The sequence below is a fragment of the Canis lupus genome, chromosome 33 (genome assembly GCF_003254725.2).
Source record: "Canis lupus dingo isolate Sandy chromosome 33, ASM325472v2, whole genome shotgun sequence".
NCBI lineage: Eukaryota > Metazoa > Chordata > Mammalia > Carnivora > Canidae > Canis > Canis lupus.
This window is the reverse complement of record NC_064275.1, coordinates 302,571-326,624: the sequence shown is the minus strand read 5'-3', so window position 1 is coordinate 326,624 and position 24,054 is coordinate 302,571. Positions and strand designations below refer to the sequence as shown.

At 34.7% G+C, this 24,054-nt stretch overlaps 1 protein-coding gene across 7 annotated transcripts in view; it reads right to left on the bottom strand.

The window, feature by feature from the left end:
- The window catches only part of LOC112641007 (casein kinase 2 subunit alpha' interacting protein), a 134,717-nt gene extending 115,304 nt beyond the window's left edge, over positions 1-19,413 (bottom strand). For 4 of the 7 annotated variants that reach the window (XM_025417912.2, XM_025417923.1, XM_049105273.1 and 1 more), the window contains exon 1: positions 17,828-18,053. The gene's annotated coding sequence lies outside the window, so the exon portion shown is untranslated. Of the gene's footprint in view, positions 1-16,840; positions 16,903-17,827; positions 18,054-19,223 lie in introns of those variants that run through there. The other 3 variants (XM_025417893.3, XM_025417902.3, XM_049105272.1) reach the window with 3 other exon arrangements.
- Positions 19,414-24,054: the final 4,641 nt, after the last annotated feature.

The following is a 24,054-nucleotide window of genomic DNA, read 5'->3' as shown; positions in this document are numbered from 1 at the left end:
ATCTCTAAAATCTTTGGAAGTCATTTTTTATCTTAATTGCAAATATTACAGGGCAACAATGCATGAACCCAGCACATGCTAAGCACTGTGCTCAAGCACTACCTTCCCTGGATCCTCTTCCCTTACTCCCTGCCACTGTCCCCACATGACCCTCTCTCTGTGTGGACCTGAGGAATCTAGGACCCATCACCAGCTAGGACTCACCCTGAGCATGACTTACAAATGAAGCCTCAGAAACCAACTCTTATTTTTCACTTTGGCTTCCTTTTCTATTCCCTCCTGTGAATGAGGAATCTCCTCTGGCAAATAGTAAGGGATCAGGCTGAGACACAAGCCATTTTTGCTTTTTTTTAAAGAACACTTTAACTTGCACTATTAATTATATTTAAGAAACATTTCCTTGTTCCCTGCTTTGGCTCCAATTACACATTTTGCCCTTAGTTGACCCCTCTATCTCCCCCTTTCAATAAAACTACTACCAATTTCTCTTTTTCAATCTTAGAAATTAGTGATCACTTGAACACTCTATTAACCATCCTGTATGTACCTATTCTCTATTAAAATGTAAACATGTGGGGGACACAGAGTTACTGCTTGAGGAAATAAAAGATTTTTTTCAACTTTAAGACTCATGGACATAAAAACTTCAAATCTCTTTCAGAAAAACAAATTTCTCATTCTTAATTTGCCTTATAGGTTGATTTTTGCCTTCCCTGCCTCATTTGGTTTTTGGTCAACTCACTCTAGAACATGATGACAACATGATACCCACATCCATCTGCGGCTTACCCGTTACACAAACCGACTGCACTGCAATGCCAGCACTGCCTTGTCAGTGATATGCTAAGAAGCATTTTAATCACAAAACTGGCCACAAATGGAAACCCATGACCTGGCACAGGTCTGTGGACGTGTGGGACCTCCAAGTGCTAGAGTTTAAAATCCACTGAGGACCAAATTCCTACAGTGCAGAAAACCAACACTGGAAAATCACAGGAGAGTATTGCCAAAATGCAGTTACTTTGGGACTAATTTTCATATTATAATCTCATCAGATACAGTATAGAATCCATGATGGGCTCCTTTCCTAGGCTGAAATTGGCACATTCTTTTCCTTCTCTCCAAGGAGAATTTATATAAAGACATAAGCCTCATAAAAAGAGTTTGTTGTAAAAATAGTAACCACAATAATAATGTTATATTAAAATAAGACTGAGTTAAGGTGACATTGGAGAGCTGATACTCCATGAGATCACCTGACAAATATTAAATTAGCAGCCAAGAAACTTGGGGATTCCTCAAGCTTTGGCCCTTCAAAATATACTTATTCTTGTAAACTCCCTCCTGTTACAGCTGGAAACTTCAGATAACCCTATTCCCAGTAGGTGCTGAAGTTCCTTTCTGGCACTGATGAAGCACCTCAACAAGGGAGCCCAAAGGGCCTCAGCATAAAGATTAAATCCCAAACAATGACACTAAACCTCTTCTTGGTGAAGGGCAACATGATGGAGGCCAGATCACTTCAGGAGTTATGACAAGTAGTGGACAACAGACAAGCAACTATACCTATTTATTCAATTGTCTGCTAGCAGGCTGGGGACCTGGAACCTTTCCTGAATGATGAAATAAGGTGTCTGATGTTAGGATTCCTCAACTTCTTGAATTTTCCTAAAGGTCTGAAGAAAGCCAGACAGAATGGGAAAATAAAATGTCATTAGTCTTATTTTTTAGCCGTAAATTCAGCCAGTATTCAGCCAGGGAGTTCAATATCCATGAACATGCATTACTCTGCCTAAAAATTCTTAAATTCCTTAATTCTAATTACATTAACTTCAACTCTACTCCAGCCACCCACCTTAGATCCAACATCACCCAAATCAGCTCTGTCTCTGACATCTTTAACATTAATATCCTGCTTTCTGACCACAACTCTCAATCCTTCCAGCTCTCTTGTGTATTTTAATCCATTTCCATTTTAACCTCATTGGCAATATAGTCAGTGGTTAAGTGTATGCGCTCTTAAATCAGTCTCCTTGGATTCTACTTGGATCCACATCCTGGATCCATTGCTTCCTAGCTGTGGACACCCAGAAAGGCCTCAATTTCCTCATCTAAAGAAAATGGAATTATGTGTAATCTAGTAGATACTCATGCCCATCTAATAAAGTTTTTATGAAGAAAAATGAGATAATCTGGAACATTTAGCATACTGTAGGTGAAAATAGTAGGTGATAAATAAATATTAGTTCTTTTTTTACCCATTTATTTATTCCTAAATTTATTGGTTTTTACCTATTATTTTGCTATCTAGCCTGAACTCTGTACATCATTATTTTATTTTCTCCAAACAAAACACAGGCAAGTTTAGCCAACTAGCTACTCTGCTCCAAACCAAGACTCCAAAAGCGATTGTGCTACTGCTATGGTTCAGCAAGCCTTTTACATGTCAACAAACAGCAACATCTCTAAATATTGACAGTATATTTATAAACTATATTCTTCAAATATCCTATATTATCTATTTTCCATAAAAAATTTAGGAATAATAGTTCCTTCCTTTTTGAGACTTTGTTATTACATCAATTATCCCTCTTTTTCCCATCTACTTTAATTTTTTTTCCCAGATACACCATTATTATACTTGCTGAGTCCAGGGCATTGGTACAATTGGAGGCCCATATACAACATTTTTAAGTATTTCAAAGTTCTGAATCAAGCTAACAGAGCCTTCTGATTCTACCCATGATGGAGTAACAGCAACTAGATTTACTATCCCACTAGAACAATCTTCTGTTTTAACAACAACTACAACAAACAGACAAAACATATAAAACAATTTTCAAATACATAGAACACTTTTTTAAGACTTTGGACACCAGTCAACAACTGACAATAATCACTAAGAGATGGGGAACAAATGAGGTGAGCTCTACAATTTTTAATGTACTATTGTGAGGGAGGTCAGGCCAAGATATGGGGAGGGAGAGGCCAGGAAGGCCCCAGTTGACCTCTTGAATTGAGGGGACAGAAAGAATAAGACAGGAAGAATAGGAAGGAATGCTGAAGTTCACTGGACAGACTCTTAGAGAGTAAAGAATTTCACAGAGACAGAGCCCTGGATATCTGCAGAGGGTCTTCTCAGGTATTCAACAGAGAAATTATCAATGCATGCCCATGAGGAAATTACCCAAAACTAGAGAGAAAAAACATTAGGGACAATGCCTGGAACTAGCACAGGGTCAGAAAGAGGCCTTTTCATATCAGCCAGACTAAGAAATCCCAATATTTACAGGTAATGAGGTGGACCACTCAGGAAGGTCTTGCTTCAATGGTAATGAAAAAATTAACCCTAACTCAGTCTCAGCAAATAAGTATAAAAAGGAAAACCAGACAGGATCAAACTGTTTCAAAGTAACTTCATTCTGGAACAAAGTCCAAGAATATTTATAGAAATACAAAAAATATCCAGGATTCAAACAGGTAAAATTCACAATGTATGTCAAAGATTACTAAGCTTTCAAATAAGCAAGGAGATATGACCCAAAATGAGGAGGAGAATCAATAAAATGAAACTGACCCAGAACTAACAAAGATGTGTTAGAGTTAGTAGAGAAGGACAATAAAATGGTTTTAACAACTGTGTTCAATACATTACAAAATTAGGTAGAAACATGAAAGATATGAAAAAGACCTAGTTCTAATTTCTAGAGATATATACCAAAATGACTAATATAAAAATATACGGAAAAGAATTAAACGCAGATTAGGCAATGTAAAATAAAAGGCTGGTAAAATTGAGAACACAACAGAACTATTAAAAATGAAACACAGGAAAAAATAACATTGAAAATAAAAATAAATTTACTGTGGAACAACTTCAGGTAACATAATGTATAAACTTAAAAGATAGGAACACTCCATTCAACATCAAAATACACATTCTTTCAAGAGCAGAAGACTATTTGTGAAGAAAGACCATAGTTAGGGTCATAAAACAAGTCTCAATAAATTCAAAAGCATTCAAGCCATAAAAATATTCTATGAGTACAATTGAATTAAATTAGAAATCAAGGGCAGCCCGGGTGGCTCAGAGGTTTAGCGGCCACCTACAGCCAGGGGCGTAATCCTGGAGACCCAGAATCGAGACCCACATCAGGCTCCCTGCAAGGAGCCTGCTTCTCCCTCTGCCTCTGTCTCTGCCTCTCTCTCTCTCCTCTCTGTGTATTCTCATGAATAAATAAATAAAATCTTTTAAAAAATTAGAAATAAATAAAGAACAATCTCTGGAAATCATCAAATATTTAAAAGTAGTAATACACTTCTATATAACTCATGGATCAAATAAAAAAGTTAAAGAAAAATTAGAAAATATTTAAGCTAAGTAAAGTTTTTTAAAAAAAATCAGAAGGCAGTATTAACAGGTAAATTTGTAGCACTGAATGCTTATATTAGAAGTCAAATCAATGACTTTAATTTCCAACTTAAGAAACTAGAAAAAGAAAAGCAAATAAAGACCAAAGTAAGTAAAAGGAATAATAAAGACCAATATTCCTTATGAACATAGGTGCAAGAATTGTGAACAAAGTTTTAAAAATTAGAGTATATTTTAGAAATATTAATGTATCATGACCAAATAGGAATTAATTGTCAAAAGGCAGGTTGTTGTAACATTTGCAAATCGATGTAACTCAGCATATTGCCAATTTTTTTTAAATTATGATCTCAGTAGTAGTGGTAAAAACTTTTGATAAAATCTAATATTCATTCCTGATTTTTTAAAAAATACAGATAACATAAATTCTGCATAAAAACTACTTTCTTTTTTAAGCTCAGTAATAAAGCAAGCATGTCCACTCTTACCACATCTATTCAGTATTGTGCTGGGGTTTGTAACTACTGTAATTATTCACCTGAGAAAGGCATTTTTACATAAAGAAAGAAATAAACCTGTCTATTTGCAGTTAATATTACTCTGGAAGAGTCTGCTGGAATTTGCCAAAAAGCAGCTAATCATGATAAATTACTTACCAACTGCCAGATACAAGATCAATATATAAAAATCAATTTTATTCCTAAATGCTAGTAATGAACAATGGAAAACTAATTTTAAAAAAAACTATTCATAATTTTATCAAGTGGAATTGATAAAATCCAACAAAAGATATGACATGTACAATGAAAAAGCAAAATGGTGCTGAGTCAATTATTAAAAGATCTAAAGAAATGGAGACAGAAAATTTGTTCATGAATCAGGAGCCTCAATATTATTATGATATCAATTCTCCCCAAGTGGATCCCTGGGTAGTTCAGTGGTTTAGCGCCTGCCTTTGGTTCAGGGCATGATCCTGGAGTCCCAGATGGAGTCCTGCATCGGGCTCCCTGAATGGAACCTGTTTCTCCCTCTGCCTGTGTCTCTGCTCCCTACCCCCTTTCCCCCCTCTGAATGAATAAATAATAAATAAATAAGTAAATAAATAAATAAATAAATAAATAAATAAACAAATATAAAAAAAATTCTCCCCAAGCTTATCCATAGATTTCAATGCAATCACAAACAAAATTCCATCAAGCATTTAAGCAGAAACTGAAGTCAATTCTAAAATTTATATAGAAATATAAAGGACCTAGAATCTCCAAAACAATTTTGAAATGCAAAAATAAATTTGGAAAGCCAACACTCCCTGATCTCAAACACAAAGCTATAGTATTCAAGAGTGTGGCACTGGCTTCAAGACAGCCACACAGAATAAGGAAACAATAGATCTCTATAAATATTTTTTTAAACTAGGTTTTTTTTTTTCTTTTTAGAAAAGTGTAATAGCAATTCGATTGAAAAGGACTGTCTTTTTCAACAAATGGGACCAACAATGTGATCCTTTCCTTGTATCATATATTAAAAAAAAAAAAAAGACAAAAACCTTAAAATGGGTTGTAAACCTAAATGTAAAGCCTGAAACTATGATATTCCTAGGAGATAACCTATTTGTGACCTTGGGTTAGACCAATATTTCATAAATAGGACACTAAAAGCACCATTTCTCAGAAAAAAAAAGGCACCATTTCTGAAATTAAAAAAAAAGAAAACTTTCTGCTCTTCTAATGACTATTAAGAAGATGAAAAGGCATGCCAACAGACTGGGTGAAAATATTTGCACAGCATTTGTCTAATAAAAGACCTTCAGCCACAATATATAAAAGAACTCTGAAAACTCAGTAAGAAAACCAACAACTCAATTAAATGATAAACAAAAATTTTGAATAGGCACCATCAAAGAAGATAAGTGTATAGCAAATTAGTGCATGAAAAAAAATGCCCACATTATTAGACATTAGGGAAATGCAAATTAAAACTAGAGTATGATGCTGCTACACACCTATTACACTGCCTAAAATTAATGAGTTGAGTACGTGGAGAAATTGGAGTTCTCATGTTTTGCTGGTCAGAGTATCAAATTTTCACCTTAGAAGAACGGTTTATGGTTTCTTAAAAAGTTAAACATATATCATCATATGATCCAACCCTTTCCTTGATAGTATTTACCTAAGAAAAAGAAAGTCTAGATCCACAAAAAACTTGTATCAGAATGTTCATAGCAGCCTTTTTTTTTTTTTTTTTTGCAGGCAAAAACTGGAAATAAGTGCCCATCTACAAGTTAAGAGCTAAACAAATTATAGTATATCTATATAATAAAATACTACTTAGCAATTAAAAAAGATAAGCAACAACATGAATAAATCTTAAAATAATTATGCTGACTAAAAGCAGCTAGACCAAAAGCAAACAAACAAAAAGGAATGTGTGGTATAAAAACCCTAGAAAAATGCAAACTAATCCAGTGTGACAAGAAGCATGCAAGTACTCACCCAGGAGCATGGTAGTCAGGGAGGCCTGGAGGGTGATATTAGGAGGGGCACAGGGAGATAATGGATAGTTCGCTATCTGGACTGTGGCAATGTTTCATGGGTATATAACTATGTCAAAACATCACAGTGCACAATTTGAATATATGCAGATTATTTTGTGTTAACTATACCTCAAAGCTGTTAAAATAGAAATTGATCCAGATAACAAACCATTAGAATATATTTTATTATCTTATTTTGACAACTTTGAATTTAGAATTCCGGAACTCCTTGGATTTCCCATCCCCTCACCTGTTTACTTCACAGCAGCTACTTCATAGTCACCCCCTACTCCCAGACCTAGCAGCCCATCCTGATCTCAGGAGGACAAATCAGGGAAGAGGTCTATGTAGTTCCTAGAAACATAATCAAAAACATTTGGCCCAGAACTCTCCTAGTAGGTTGTGTCCTTTGGACTGCAGACTCCTTGCCCTGGGTACATGTGTGGGTACACATGTGGCCAATAGGCCAGAGGAGGTCTCTTTCAAGTGAAGACCCGGGACTGGAGTTCCCTTTGCCTGGGTTTAAGAGGGATACTCCACAGCAAACATTTGCTCAAATCTCTCCTATTGGGAGGAAACAAACAAACAAACACCTTTCTTCACTCTGTATGCCCATTTTCCCCCTATTATTTACAGCCAAACTTCTTGAATTATAATCTACACTCACCCATTCTACTTTTATACCGCCATCACCCAGCATTGTTGGTCCAATATCACCCATTCTATACAAAATACAGATTTAGAAAATGATACTAGTAACAATTAATAATAAGAGGAGCTACCTTTTACTGAGTTTTATGCAAAAGTTTCAATATGGTATTGAGTAAAGAGCAATAAACTATCTATCTTGAGACCTACCTAATTTAAAGGCTCCCTGTAAATGTCTATGGAACTTGGGAATATCACTTATCCTCTTAGTTCTACTATTTCTTTATTTACAAAATAAAAGGATTATGTCAAATAATCTATAAAATCAACTTCAGATTCAATATTCTTTTTAAAAAAGTTCTGATTGCCTACTTGTAGAGTATAAAAGTTTTATCAAATGTTATACTAAAAAAAGCCCTCAAACATATATCTCCTATATTCCTCTACCACCCCCTTTCCTACAACCTACATGCTTAAATATAAGGTAAATTTCTTTTTTCCAAAATGATCCCTCAAAAAAGAGAGAGAGAGGGAGAGAGGGAGAGAGAGAGAGAGAGAGAGAGAGAGAGAGAGAGAGAGAGGCACCTGGGTGGCTGAGTGGGTTAAGTGTCCAACTTCTGGTTCATCTCAGGTTATCTTGAGGTTGTGGGATCAAGCCTAGTGAGGGGGCTCGGTGCTCAGCATGGAGCCTGTTTAAGACTCTCTCTCTCTCCCTCTCCCTCTTTCCCCCCCCAAAAATGAGTTAGCTTAAAATCAATATTCCCAAACAATGCTTTCTTAATTTCTTTGTCCTGAACAGCATTGTAGGAATTGGGAGAAGACATCAACCCAAAACTGCCTTCATCGATGTTAGTTTTGTGTGTGTATAAATCTAAATAAATGATGACAGATGGACAGATGGATAGACAGAGAGAGACAGCTATAGTCAGGGAGTTAATGTGACTGAAACAAAGAAATGGGTTATAGAAAATTAACATATTTAATAGTTATTCCCAGGGACTGACCACACAATTCCAGTGTTGACATTGTGGTAAACAAGATCACTTTTAAAAGCAATATGATAAATGATTACATTGTAGAGGTTAACAAAAATACTGTAAGTCTTAATGTTATGTAAATGAATACTTATATCATGGGATAAAATTTCCAGTAACAGCATCATAGACAGATAAAAAGTATAGATGATGAACTCTGAAAAGCTGGTGACTCAAAAGAATATCTTCAATGATGAAAAATTAATGATATTTCATGAAATATAAGATTTTTTAAAATAGGCATTTTAAAATGAACTTAGTGTTTGCTAAAATATGTGATTTTAAACTAACTAAACAAATTGGCCTTCTATTGGGTAAATAGGAACTACCTTACATTCAATGTTACTAGGGCAAGGAAGCTCTAGTATGATATTATTCTGACATGAAAAGTGACTATATATTGTTAAGTAACAAATCTTCTTAAGCAGCATAAATGTGGTATCATTTTGTAATAAAAACATGTCCACCTATACAAAGCTACCATATGGCAAGATTACTTCAATATTGAGTGAGGTTATCACTTGTTGGCAGAGTAAGAGTAAGGATAAGTTTCTGATTTTGTGTTTTTTTCCATCCAAATTTTCTATAATAATCATTGTAATAATATTGATATTAGAAAAATAAAAAACAAAAAAATCAATATCTTTGAAGCCATGTCCACTTTGCCCTTCATTGTTTGATGTCATGTTATTCATTTGTAGCATCTCACTTTTGTATGTTATTTTTAATCTACTCCATATTTTTTAATATAAGTGATATTTTTGTTGCATCAAATTGGTTATTAAAGGATAAGAAAAACCCTGTATTGTATATGCTTAAGTCATAAGTATATGTTTAGTGAACCAAAAGAACCCAATGATCAACATTTGTTTTCTAATATTTGATAAGTAACTCAGTTGTAGCTCTTATTTTTGATTCATCAGAGTTAAAGGTGTTTTTAGCTCTTAAATGAAAATCCAGAATTTTGTATCGAGGATTTACAGATGAAAGTATCAAACTGCATCAGCTATCCTAATGCCCTGACTGACTCAAAATATCAGGCTTTGTTTCCTAACTTGGATCCTGGAAACGTGAGTGTGCGTATCTATTTAGGGAGGGAGGGGAAAGTAAAGGACCAGAAGATCCTCATGGCAGCAGAAGGATGTGCAGAGGCTGCCGTGGATAGAGAAGGGACACACTGACGATGGCTCTTGGGGTACGTCTTCTATTTTCAAATCGATAGCTCTGCATTCTGACTTAATGTCCTCTATGCTATGGTTTCCTAGTATTTATCTTGGCTCTTTGTTGTAATTTGTCTCTAAGAAATGAAAGACGAAGATGGCTAGTCTGGTAAGATCCTCTTTCAACATCTGGTGTTTACTATGCAGCTCTGTGAAATTTACTCATTTTTTTTTCATCTTTGAATTTGGTGTATTTGCTTCCTTAAGACAAACAATTTTATAGGCATTGCAATAAAATAAAATAATCATTTCTCAAAATTTTTCTTTTACTCATATCCTGTTTTTGTCCCCTGTCCATCCCAATAAACAGCCTTAGCAATGAATCCCTCAAAGAAGGTATATCAATTAATCAACCAATGTAGACTTTTCATTGAGTCACTCTGTGAATTTGATCTTTATTTCACAAGATTAAAATCTTTATGAAAACTCAAAACTAGTTCAGAAAATAGGGTATGAATCAAAACTGAACTGACAACTCAGAGACAGGAAGAAATAAGAAAACAACAACAACAACAAAAAAAATCATGATGCATCCGGCCTTTCAAGAAACAGAAAGTGTTTAGTGAGAAAGCCACCAGAGCATCCCAGGCTGAAGAGCATGTTGGTGGTGATAAAGGTATGTATTTTGGCATGAAATGAACAACCTCCTTCCTGGTGGAGACTGGGTTTAATTACTGAAAGACATTATGAAAGTAAGATCATAACACTAGCTTTATTGAAGAGTAGTAAGAAGAAGGTGCTTAGAGATTATGGGTGATCCTGAAGACCAGACCTAGAAGTATGGCTTTGTATAATAGACAACTTATATCTACCAAATATTTTAAGAAATAATGTGTCACAATAGCATGATTATTTTATATTAGATTAGCAATTAACTAAAGAAGAGAATGAAAAGGAGAGAAAAAGGTCAAGAAAATGTATTAGAAAACCATTGCAATAATTTGGGTATGAGGTAATGGAGCCTGGATTCCAGTGGTGGTGATAATAGAGCAGATAGTGTATATATAGAAAAAAGAATCAAAACTTAAATTAATAACGTGACAGATTGGGCTAGGGGAATGGAAAAAGTATAAGGAGTTGAAACTTTCCCGAAGTATAAAACGATTGTGGTACTAATGACAGAAATGGAAACATTGAGATGGGATACACATCACAGGGTTTGTGCCTACCCATGTTCTTCTTGCTAATTTTTGGTTCTCTAAGTAGCTCCAGCTAGTTCTGAAAAGGACTTTATTGTACTTAGAAGTGGCCGAAAAAAACACAAAATTCCTGGATACTAATTTATAAAAGAATATCTACACCAAAGAACAGAGAAGGGTTTTCAGGAAACCTAAAAATTACATTTTCCAATACAGAGTCAAATATTCCCATTACCCTTTAGATCTATATCTGTCATGTCAAATGTTACCTTTTCTTATTTAGATGACATTAAAATTCATGTTCCTAACAATTGTTTTCATTTAACTTGAAATAACAAATTATGCCTTTTTTCCATAGTTTCTTCTGGTTCTATATGCAGAGCTTCTGAGTTTTAACTTTCCTTTTGAAGTCTCAGTGAAATAGGCAATACACTGTGTTCACCGATATCATTTTGAAACTGTCTGACCCATTATTACATAAAGATGAGCGTTTCACTTAATAAAGTCTAAGAGTAACACAATTTGTTACACCATAATTAAAGATGGACACATCTGTTCCATTTTAATTCAAACCCCTTTGAACATAATTACATAAAGCTGCAAGAGCAGAAATTCTCAGTCTTAGAAATTTACTATCAAAAAAAATCATTCTGTCTACAGAAACTACATGGTCAAAGGACAATTTGTAAAGTGAAGTCAAATAGATGTCTCTCAATGTGTATCAAAGCATGAAATAAAGCTGAGACCCCAGATTAAAGTACTGTCCCTAAATGAAACCCATAATTAGTTAAGGAAACCCAGGTGAAGGACAATCTTTATAGTTAAGTCCCAGCATTCCATCTCTGTAGAGCGGTACTGTCCTGTCCTGTATTCTCTGACCCACAGATAAATAACCAAGGAAGAAACAAACATGAAGGATAAAGGGGAGGAAATAGGAGATACTCAACATTTATGCATCACCTTTAAACTGCCCACTAAATTCTAAACTTTCAGTAATGTAAATCTCTTAGACCTTACTTAAAAATAGTGTATCTTTTTTATAAAGTCCTAGTCATTATGACCAAAATAGTTCCAGGGTTAATAATAATCAGATGTATAAATAGAGAAAGCAGAGGTAAAGGAAATGCTATCATTTCAGAATGAATTCTGAGAATTTAATAACATGAGTTAAATGGTAAGCCATGCACACAAATATCCCTGAAATGTAGGCTGTTAGTCTGTTTTATTTATGTTTCCATATCCTGAAGATGGCTTAATGAGGAGATGCAATCAGGATTAGCTAAGCAGCGAGAACTTGGAGGGAACAGGGTGGCAGTAAGATTTATATAAATATTTGCAGAGACTGGGAAGAGCAGATGCTCATATAATCCAGACAATGTGTGTGCACTTCATTTTAAAATAAAATAAAACAGTTGAAAGCCAAAATATAATTAATCAGAGGAAACGCTTTAATCAACATCTTCCAAATCCTTAAGCACTGCTAAAAAGATTAAAGAAACATAAAAGAAATTAAAATATGATATTCAAAAGGAAACCAGAATTAATCTATTCCTGACATTCTCCTTTTATTTCAGATGTGGAATGGAGCATGCAATTAATATGCATTTCCAATTGCTGCAAACTAGTGAAATTTCCTAGGCGTTTAAGCTACTAAATAAATCACCTAAGACTTACTGTATAATTTACAATGTAGTAATGATAGCTCTCTCTTCATTATTAATTTATTGGGAGTAATGTGTATGCTTGCCCTTATATCCTGTAGTTCTAAACAGGGATTTTTCCAATAGACTAGGAGACAGCAAATTTAAATGAGTGTAAGTCAGCTTTATATTCAGAGGTTACCTACAAAGATAAAAAAGAGATTGTATATGAAGAATGAAATTAGTATGTCAAATCCATGTAGATATCCAGATTGGACATTTATTTAGCTATAAACTCAGTTTTGGGCTCAGTTCTTCCAAACTCAGAATCTCTCTTGCTATTTTTTCTGTTCTTTTCTGCCCAAGATTTGGTGAGCTATTCTATATGAACCTCTAATTATTACTAAAGTTCAGGGAAGAACATTTTTAAACAGAGGATTTTAAAACAATGTCTCAAGGAAATAAAAAGCACATGCCTTCATGGCAATTTCAAAATACATAAACACTTCAAGCTCAGATCATTTGCCCTTTCTACAAACAAAATTTTATTAGTGACAGGAATTATTTCATAAGTATCACCAGAATATTATAAACCATTTTTTAACATAAGATGGGCCCCTACAGATAGTTAACAGTTTACTACTGTTAATTTCCAGAATATCTTTTCAACAGAAATTGAGCCTAGTTCTAATTTCTAGCAGAAACATTATTAGTATCTACTAAAATTCTGCCAAAAAGTCCTTAGCACTTGAGACTAGAAGTCATGAAATCTTAAAAATTTAATCCTGCAAAACAATGGCAAAATTATTCTTATTGAACTGCCAGGAATCAGAATTTCTTATTATGCTCCCTTTTATAAATAAATTTCAAAAATAGAGAAGAATGATTGACTTGCGAGATCCATTGTGAAATAATGACCGGGAAAATGAAAACAGGTATGTGCCAATTTCTTCCGTGTTCCATCATATTTAAGGTAACTCTGAAGTTCACATTGCAGTTATTTGCTTCTTAGACACTAGCTGTTTATATCCTATTCTTTTGCTAGAACAGAATATCAAACAGGTAGAATATAACTGAAAAGAGGACCTAGAGATCTTATCTCAGTCCCTAGATGTCTTTTGGCATTTGTTCAGTGATTTATGTGCAATGGCCCTTTGATTCCCAAATTACTGACCCTGCGTACTTCATTGTAACACGAATTCACATTATTATAATAGTCTATATTTCATCATCAGAATATCCTGAAAAGTTGCCTACTTTGATTTATACATCAATGTCATTCTTTATCAAATAGGATTGTGTTACTCAAATTAGTGACTTTCACATAATGAACTCAGCTAATGATTTGTAGCTAAGCCCAGGGATAATGCTTATTGAGAATATGGCCATTTCTGCCAACAGGCTCACTGGAAAGATAAGCAGCAGAGTCTAGTTATAAAATTGTTCCCTTTATTCTGTCTCCTTTTTCTCATTTCTTATCAGCATACCACAGAATGGGACGTAGAGTTTAATTACTGTGGTTGTTGAAGATCATTATCACCACCTACTAAGTTTATCACTTGTCATAAGGAAATCAGAAGTTAAGGTCTGTTGGGAATTCTGAGCCTGGGACACACTATCTGGAGCGCTGAGCCCCATCTCTGCCATTATGCTGCTCTCTAATCTTCTGCATGGGCCACGTCTATAAGATGAGGAGACGGGGTAGGGATAGGCCACGCCAGGGCACCGTGTACTCGGCATTGTCAACAGCAAGTCACGGCACATATGTAACCGTAGATGAACAATCCTCATGAATCTGGAACTGTGCTGTCCGATAAGGCTTCCCCTAGCCACATGTGGCTGTTAAATGTAAATATAAATAATTAAGAGTAAATAAAATTTATCATTCTGCTTCTCCATCACACAAGCTAAACTTCAACTGTTCATAGTCCCATGTGACTAGTATCTTCTGGTAGAAAAGAAAATTTCCCATAAATGGCTACACTATACCCATCAACTCCTGGAACTGGGAATAATACACACCAAAATTATCAACTTGCAAAATTAATCGACCTGTATCCAAGAACTAATGGATGTAGCAGAGTCATTTATATACAGTTTTTTTTAAAACCATGACTCTTACTCTTTTTTTCTTCCTAACAATGGGGGATGATACATGCAAATGAGTCTATTTCCTTTTAAATAAAAAAAAATTACTTTCTTAAAAAAATTTCTGAATATATGCTTCTCAATTCTAAAGGATTTCTTAGTAGTCATGCAGAACCCTCAGATCATATATCTATACCACACTGTAGCAAAGATTTATTTCAAAGATTTTTTACTATGGTATTAGTTGCTAGTGCTCAAAAAAAAAAAAAAAACCACACACATACACACACACATATAAACATACGCATACCACATCTTTTCAAATAAAAACTATTAAACAAAACTAACACCAAAACTTGCTTGGCTAGTATACAGGCAAGCAATCTGAGAATGATCTACGTTGGATGACTTAGATTTAATAATATCTATTTAATGACTTACATGATTTTACATAACCTGCTTATAAGAGGCATAATACACTGAATAAAAATATGCAATATATAACTAATTATAGAACATCACCATTGTTCTGAAATGTATGCATTCAAAAATGGTACCTACCTCAAATAATTACTTTTCAGAAAAATGAATTGCCTAGAGATTTTCTGAAATATTCTTGTAGATAACATTAATGGTATTGTGTCTTATCATATCTTAATACTTTGGGGACTTCGTTTTTGGAAATAATTCAAGGTCATCTTAAGCCAAAGACCATAATTTCTGATTATAATCAAGATTACACTAAAAAGTAGTAATAAGGCATTTCTTATGACAATGACAATAATAATAGGGTAGCATATATTGAATATCCATTAAATATAAAAGGTGTTGAGTATTTGAGATAATTATTGTAATCTTCATAATTTTTTCCCATCTTGCAGATGAACAAGTAGCTATCCATAAGGGTCATAACTTGCCAAATGTCAAACGGAAGTCACATTGCAGAACAAGGACAGACTCAGAAATATCTAGCTGCAAACCCAGGATACAAAGGGTAATTCTTAATGAGAATTTTCAAAAAAATATATTCTTATTTATAATACTTTTTACTTCCACAATTTCTGTTGAAACAATTTATATATATCCTGATACTATATATTTTAGATGTGAATTTTTTTAAAGGAAAACAAGCTATGAACCCAATTATTCCTCCAAATACATTATTTTTAATAATATTTTAATATTCAATATTTTTCTTATTTTTAATGTAGACAATAAATAAAAACCTTCAATGAAAATTAAAAGTCTTCAAATAATTGTTTATTATAATTAGGTATTAGATCATTTGGTATGGTAGTCATAAGTTTAACATGGTCATTTGTATTTTAAAACATAATGTGTGTCCATATAAATTTGCAATGTGAAAAAAATAGGAAAATCATTTGATATATAATTTTTAGCCTGTTTACAAAGGACTAATAAAATTTGATATGAGATATTATATTTGCTGATCTAGCATACACTGATTCTACAGTTTTGATTTTTGAAGTTGGTACACAGCTTTGAAATATAACTTAGAATGATTATCTCGTATAGTTCAATAGGACAAAGGCTCATATAAATATCATGTACCACTGAACACTATCAGTTAAGTATATAACCCTAGGATAAAGCTGTTCAGGTGGCATACTAGACAAAGTGGAATTACTACAGACAGTTTGTATCAATTAAGAAAGTTCAAGCAGTTATTTAAATACTTGAGGCTATCCATTAGCCTTCAAAGCTCAAAAAAAATCACCAAAATGTAATTATATCCAGCCTGGTGATTGGCACTTAGGTTTATAAGAGGTTATGAAAGCCTCTCGGGTCATGATTGAACAAATAGCTCCTAATCACAGCACCAGTGATATCTTAGAAGAACAAGATTATAGAGAAGAGATTTTGGTATTTAAGAATGTCTATGCAGTTCTTGAAAACAAAGATCTGAAATAGCGAATACTATTTTAGAAACAATGCCAATGAATCAGCATAAAATATATCATTTGTAAACAATTCAGTTTCTAACAATGTGTACACAAACCACATACAACTTTTTTTTTTAAATGGGGAATGCTATAAATCTTAAATTCAATCTCAGAAGCAACATTAACCAGTATATCGCCTCTTACTTAGAGGTTTCCTTTCTACAGATGTCTTAACCCATTTAATCATGCTCCTAAATACTACCTCGTGGCAGGCAATTAAGATTCTGTAAGTATTCAGAATGTACATCTGTGTACCCATTTCTTCTGAAACAAGAAGAGAAAATTACTTAGCTATAATTCCTACTCTCAGTGAATTGTAATTACAATGACTCTAAACCTTTTAAACTCAAGTGCTCCTCTAGTGCATTTGAGAGATGTTATTTATATTTATTTAAATACAAATATGTATATTTAGATATACATTTAAATACATTTAAATATTTATATTTAAATATGTATATATATATATCCCAAATAGCAAATTCTAAGTCATTTTGTATCCTCACAAATAGGCAAATACACTTCTAATTCTTAAAGTCCAAAGTATATCCAAATCTATCAGCTTTACATTTCAAGACAGACAGAAAATAGTTAATGGAGACAGTAATAATGATGATCCAGAAGATCAAGAAGAAAAGTTTACAAAAAAATGACTTCAACAGGTCTAAATAAAGTGTCTCTCTACTTAAGGACAGAACCTTAATTAATTAATTAATAATTAATAAAGTTAATATTTCTATTACCCAAGAATTATATGCTTTATCAATGTTCAAAGATTTACAAGAGTACTGAATCTATGCTGAAAATAATTTAACTACGGTGACTCAGAATTCCCTTCAGGATTTTTCCCTGCCCTGAACATCATCATTGAACACAGATATCATTATCATTGCACAATCTTATAGGTGCAGAATGCATAAGAAATAGAGTTTTCTTGTATATACTTTAAAATATCTGTGGGAATAAAATCTGCTTTTAGTTTACTTAATGGACATTTCTCTCTTAATCATAAAACAAAAAAATGGGAACAAAAGCTTATTCATTGGCATTTTTACATGTTGGGTTTTCAGGGCAATAGGACTTCAGTATACACAGAATAACAGCATCACGTGTGTGCGTGACACACACAGAAACACTTTAACACACCCTTATAGATATGGTACAAACAGCCATGTAACCAAGAACTCACCAACACACTCTAGCTGCTGAAACTTCCTTCTCATCACTATTGCTGTGGTAACTCCTGGGTCTTCATTAATTTTCACTGGTGAGAAAATAAATGTCCAGGATCTCCATTACCCCATTGCTTGAATCTTTGGTGCCATGAGAACCTTGACGGCCTACCCTCACTGCTGGAAGATGAGGGTGGAGAGTGTGACTAAGCAGCTGTGTTTCCACTCCCACCTTTAAGCCCACTTCACAATGGAAGATGTGTTCCAGAATCTTGAGTTGAAACTAGAATACGTTTTTCCATAGAAATAAAAATCTGAATCGCAGAGACTTCTCAGATAATGAGTATTGCAATTCAGCTACCTTATAGGATTTTGTAGACTGGTCAGGAAAACTACCTCATGTATAATCAATGTTATGAGAAAAATATATTCAGAGCTTTTAAATCACTTAAAAACCAATATTTGAAATATATACTGCTCATAATTTGGGGAATATCCATAATTAAAAACACAAAGAAAGAAATCGAAGTTACTATTTTATAAAATCATAGAATTTTACATAATTTTTAGTGGACTTACTTTTCAAATATTTGCATTGACAAATGATTCGATTGTAAATAGTAAAGCCTGGGGAGGAACAAGTGTTGCCCAAGAGAGAGGACATAGAAGAATAAAGTCATATATTATGTGCATGATTTTTATTCTAGCTCAACTGACTATTTTGTTTTTGGGGTTTTTTTCTCCTACAGACCTGATAACACTGCACAATTCTTTCCCTTTTTATCAAAATTATCACTTTTGCTTTTAGGTGGATTATGCTAATTAGCATGTAACAAAACAAAACAAAACCTTCTCTTGACCCCAGTCCCCATTTTAACTCCAACTTCATTTCTTTTTTATGCAGCAAAACTCCTGGAAAGTTGCCTTTACTTATAGTTTTCAGTTCCTTTCCTCTCATTCTCTTAAACCCACTCCAATCAAGCCTTAAGCCCCCTAGTCTGCCAGAACTATTCCTGTCAAAATTATTACTGACATCCTTGTTCAATCCAATGGTCATTCTCTACCCTTGACATAATACAGCATCTGACACGGTTGACCACAGCCTCTTTCTCGAAACATTTTCCAGGATACTTCCCATTCAGTTTTCCTTCTTTCTTATTACTTTATCTAATTTTTTGCTTCCTTTTCTCTACTTCCTTAGCTATGTAGTCCCCAGACTTTATGTTAGTACTTTAAGGACATTGTTCTACCACCCTATGGTGTCTACAATTTTTTATTATAAGTTTGTGATTGTACAAATCATTAGTAGCCTAAAGGTAATGAGTTGTTTTCTATTGCTGTTTTCCAGATAATCTCTTTACCTTTGGTTTTCAAAAGTTTGACAACGATGACCATAGTTTGATTTGTATTTACCTTGACGTGGGTTTGCTTAGCTTCTTGAATCTGTAGTATTATGTATTTCACGAAATTGGAGAAACTTTCAGCCATTTTTTCTTCAAATATTTTTTCTGGCCCATTCTCATTCCTCTTTTCTGGGCTCTAATTACAATTGTGTTAGGCTTTTTGCTATTGCCCACAGATGCTTTAATCTCTGTTAAAATTTCAGATCTTTATTTTTCTGCTTTTTTCAGACTGAATAATTTCTACTGACCTTTCTTCAAGTTCATGGACTCTTTGTCATCTCCATTCTCCCATCCAGGGAATTCTTTAATTCAGAGACACTGTTTTTCAGTTCTAGAATTTTCACTGGATTCTCTCTTTATGTTTTTTTTTGTTTTGTTTTTCTACTAAGATTTCCTATATTTCCATCCATTTTAAGCATCTTCACTTTACCTCACTGAGCACAGTTAATAGAGCTACTATAAAAATCCTTGCTTGTTAATTCCAGCATCTTCATTTACTGAGTTGGCCTCCACGGATTGTTATTTCTCTTTAAAATAGTCGCATTTCCTGATTCTTCATATGTTGGATAATTTCATATCACATTTAGGATATCGTAACTGCTAAACTGTGGAAAATCTATATTTTATACCTCTAAAACGTAGAAAAAGTTTTTCATCAGACAGTTAATTTAATTGGAATCAAACTACAAACTATCTCATCGAGGTAGCTCAAATGTCAGTTTATTTCTTTTGTCTTTAGCTGAAGTCTTTTTCAATCATGTATGGCTCAAGTGTCAGCCAGAGATTTCATAGAGTTCGTACACAGGGAGTTTCCTCATTCAGTCTTTACTCTCTGTGGTTGCTCTACTCTGTCTTCTGATTCTTCAGGCCAGAAAGACTTAAGATTTTCTACTGCAGCTTAAAACAGTCCTTGCAGAAACCACTAAAGATGGTACACAAGCTAAAATGCTATAAAAATGAGGAAACTTACCCACTACCAGTTACTTCTTACAAGTTTCCATTTTCCTTCATAACCCATCTGGTTTGTTAACTCCTCAGAGCCTTTGTAGAAGTTGTCTTTGGTATTTTATTTAGAATTTATAGTTGTTGTTTGCAAGACAGGGATCTGCTAGAAGGATGGGGTAACCAGGTGATGGGCATTAAGGAGGGCACATGATATGATGAGCACTGGGTGTCGTACTATATGTTGGCAAATTGAATTTAAACTTAAAAAAAAGATTACTCAAACGTTTTATTGGAGAACCAGCCTTCATTTCAGTCTCATGACTTTAAATATTATCTCTACGCTGAAAGAGAGAGTAGAGATTCAAGGTCCTTCCAGACTCATGTGGCTAACTGTAATCATAAATTCCAATTGGCTGTCTGAGAAACACTTAAATTTAATGTATCATATATCAAAGCTCAATCTTCTGATCTTTCCTCCAACGCCATCTAAGTAGGTTGCAACTTCAAGACAGACATTGTTTTCTGCCAACTTCGTAGTTGACTCTTGACTTTTCTCTTCTTTTGATTCTGATTCTTGACTCTTGCCTTTCTCTCATATCCTTCATCCAGTCCAGTAGGAAATCCTGTTGGCTCCACTTTTAAAATACATTCAGAATCTAATCACTTGTGCTCAACTATAGTCCCTTGCCTAGATTACAGCAATAGTCTCCTAAGGGCTCTCGTTGTGACTATCCTTGCCCCTTTGTTACCACAGTTGGCAGGATGATCCTTTGAAAAGGCAAAGGATTGCCTTTACTCATCAACACTTTTATAGCGCCCTGTGTAACTCAAAGTAAAAGACAAATTCTATCAAATGAGTCGTAAGCCCCAGCAATCTGCCTTCACTACTACCTCTCTGAACTCATCTCCTACTGCTCCCAAACTCTTTTGCTTCTTCTAGGAACTTTTGCCCTAGCTGTTGCCTCTGCCTGGAACACTCTTGCCCATAATACCAGGTTTACTAATCTCCTAACCTCTATCATGTGTGTGCTCATATCTCACCTTCAAAATGAGGCCTACACTGACCATCCTATTTAATACTACAATGATCTCACCCCCTCCTACTCTAATTACTCTTGTCACCTGCTAGAATGCAAGCTCCATGAAGGTATCAATCTCTTCCTCCAGTATATCTCAAGTACCTAGAACAGTGGCTGGCATATAATAATTGTTTGATAAATGTATGCTGAAGAAATGAATGTCAAGCCCCACCCTGCCTAAATGGTAGAAGATAGACAGAAAATCTTAGTCCTTTCCAGCTCTTGTTCATTTCAGGTTTAAATGTAGTTCATTTGAAATTTCCCTCCCTCTTCTTTCTCCTCAACCTGTACCTAATTTTAAATGGCTTACACAGAAGGAACGGAGGCCAGAGGATGTTCTGGCAGGCTGCTGTTGACCTTACCACACTGGTTCCTGCCAGGATGACCTCTGCCTCACCTGGCCTCTGTTGCAGCACATATTATCACTGCCATTGTCTGAGGATCTGTCAACGCTACATGGTCTCCAGTAGCACCAAACAACCACAACTAAGGAGTCACTTTAGACTGCTGGCTCTTTCTTTCAGACAATTTTCTACCCTCTTCGAAGGCAGTGGGAAAAATTAGCTATTTTCCCTTGCTTCTCTGGAGTCACAAAAATCCCTAAATCTTCAGCAAGACTTTATTGTTTTGGATAACGCAAAAAGCTACCAGGACTCACACCCTTGTCAATATGGGAAGTATTACAAGAGTAGAGCCTGCTGAACCCCAGAACTAGCTTGCTCCACTTTTGTATATCCACACTTCTCAAGCCCCCTGTTCTGAAATAACCCCGGGTAGAGAACAGAAGCAGAGCATGGGCCCAGCCCTAAGCAGACGTAACTATCTTTCTGTCTCTCTTCTGTTCTGTTCTATAGTTCAGAGGAGCTCTGGCAGGAGTAGGGGGACTTCTGAACTGGATAACAAATATTTTCCTAAATAATTCCTTCTTATTTAGGAAGTAAAGCTTTTGGGTTTAGAAGCCAAGGATTTTCTGCATTTCTTTTTTCTTCCAATCCTACAATAACATTCAATGAGCAATTTTTGGATGCTTGCACAGGAATGAAGGGTCCCAGCCCCAAGAAAAGAAAATCAAAGAAGTTTAAGTGTAGGAGAATGAAGCCCGGCAGAGAAGGAAGTAAGTGATGCTAAGGAGGATATTTCAGTCAACACTTCAAAATAGAGGATCCCTGGGTGGTGCAGTGGTTTGGCGCCTGCCTTTAGCCCAGGGCACGATCCTGGAGACCCGGGATCGAATCCCACGTCGGGCTCCCGGTGCACGGAGCCTGCTTCTCCCTCTGCCTGTGTCTCTGCCTCTCTGTCTCTCTCTTTCTCTCTGTGACTATCATAAATAAATAAAGAAAAAAATATTTAAAAAAAACACTTCAAAATATTCATAAATATTAGCTCTAATCTTCATTACTTGAAGAACTTATTATACCTGACTTAGCCTTTTGTTAAAAAAAAATCATGTAGCAAAAAGAATAAAGGAAGTCGGGAAAATGCAATTAATCTTTTCTTACAAGGTAGATTTCCACTGTAATGCTGAACTTACTTAGGTTTTTTCATGAAACCGTGGATCCTATACTAGCTCTGAGGCCTGATGAATTAAGAAAAAAAAATCAAACTGGAGAAGAGCATGAATGCTTCTCTGTCTGAGCCTAATGATGGTTTAGAGAATCAGGAACACATAAGTGAGGAAAGAAAAAGAACTATCCTCCTTTGACAAAAAGTAATGAGAAACAATCTGATGTAGCATATTAGCACTAAACAAAGCCAAAATCTAAATGAAGAAATTCTTAGCCTTAATGAAGGTCATATGTAAACATACAGAGAATCCCACACTAGCTTTAAAAGGAAATTTGGGAAATTAACTTCCACACATGATTAACTTCAAGATTTTTAGAGGAAAGTAACTGCCTATATCCCAAGTAATGTTATTTAAAATTTAGTTTCTTTTATAATTAATGAAGCAACTGAAAGTGATTACCTTTTTGTCGCAAGGGAGTAAAAATGTTTTTCTAAGTTAAGTCCTCAGGATATTTGTCCAGTCTCTTCCCCTTGCCTGTCACAGTCTCCCCAGCCTGGTCTGTGCCTCTGCAGAAACAGCACTTCCTCAGAGACCCTTCTGGACAGCCTGCTTAAGAAGGTCAGTGCCATCTCATCCCTATCACTCTCTAACTCTGTAGTCTGGTTATACAATTTTGTAATTATATGCTTCTTTATACATTCACTCCTTGTCACCTGCATTCCACGTCAGATTATAAACTACACAGAACAAGCTGTGTCTTTACGTAATTCCTCAAAGTGGATCACTTAGCGTAACTTAGTACAGAGCAGGTGACCAATTAAATATTTGCAAAATGAATAAAAGAAAAGCAGTAACATTTGCAGTTAACTACTCTGAGGACTTTTTAAGTGATTCATAGTTTTCTGTATGACAAATATACTCTATGTCATTAAGTGCTTATCAAACGTAACGATCTTTTCAGTTTCTTTCTTCCTCCAATACCCTATTGCTTCTGAAACTGCTGTACAGGGTTGTTCTGGGAAATCCTTAACAACCCACTCTCTGCACAAAAAGTGACATATGTGTATATATGCATAACTTTATCTTAAATTCTATTGACATAAAAGATATATATAGGATATAATTGACAAATAATAATAAAACATACAATGTTCTTCATTGAAAATCCTACGTAGCCAATCGATTCTCACAGATGGATTTTGTTGATTTTTGCCAAACACTTGTATCCATAGCCAATCTATTTTTAAGATTGACAAATGAGTGTGATTCCAATGTGAATATTGATTGACATTTTTGTTAATGTTTTTTGA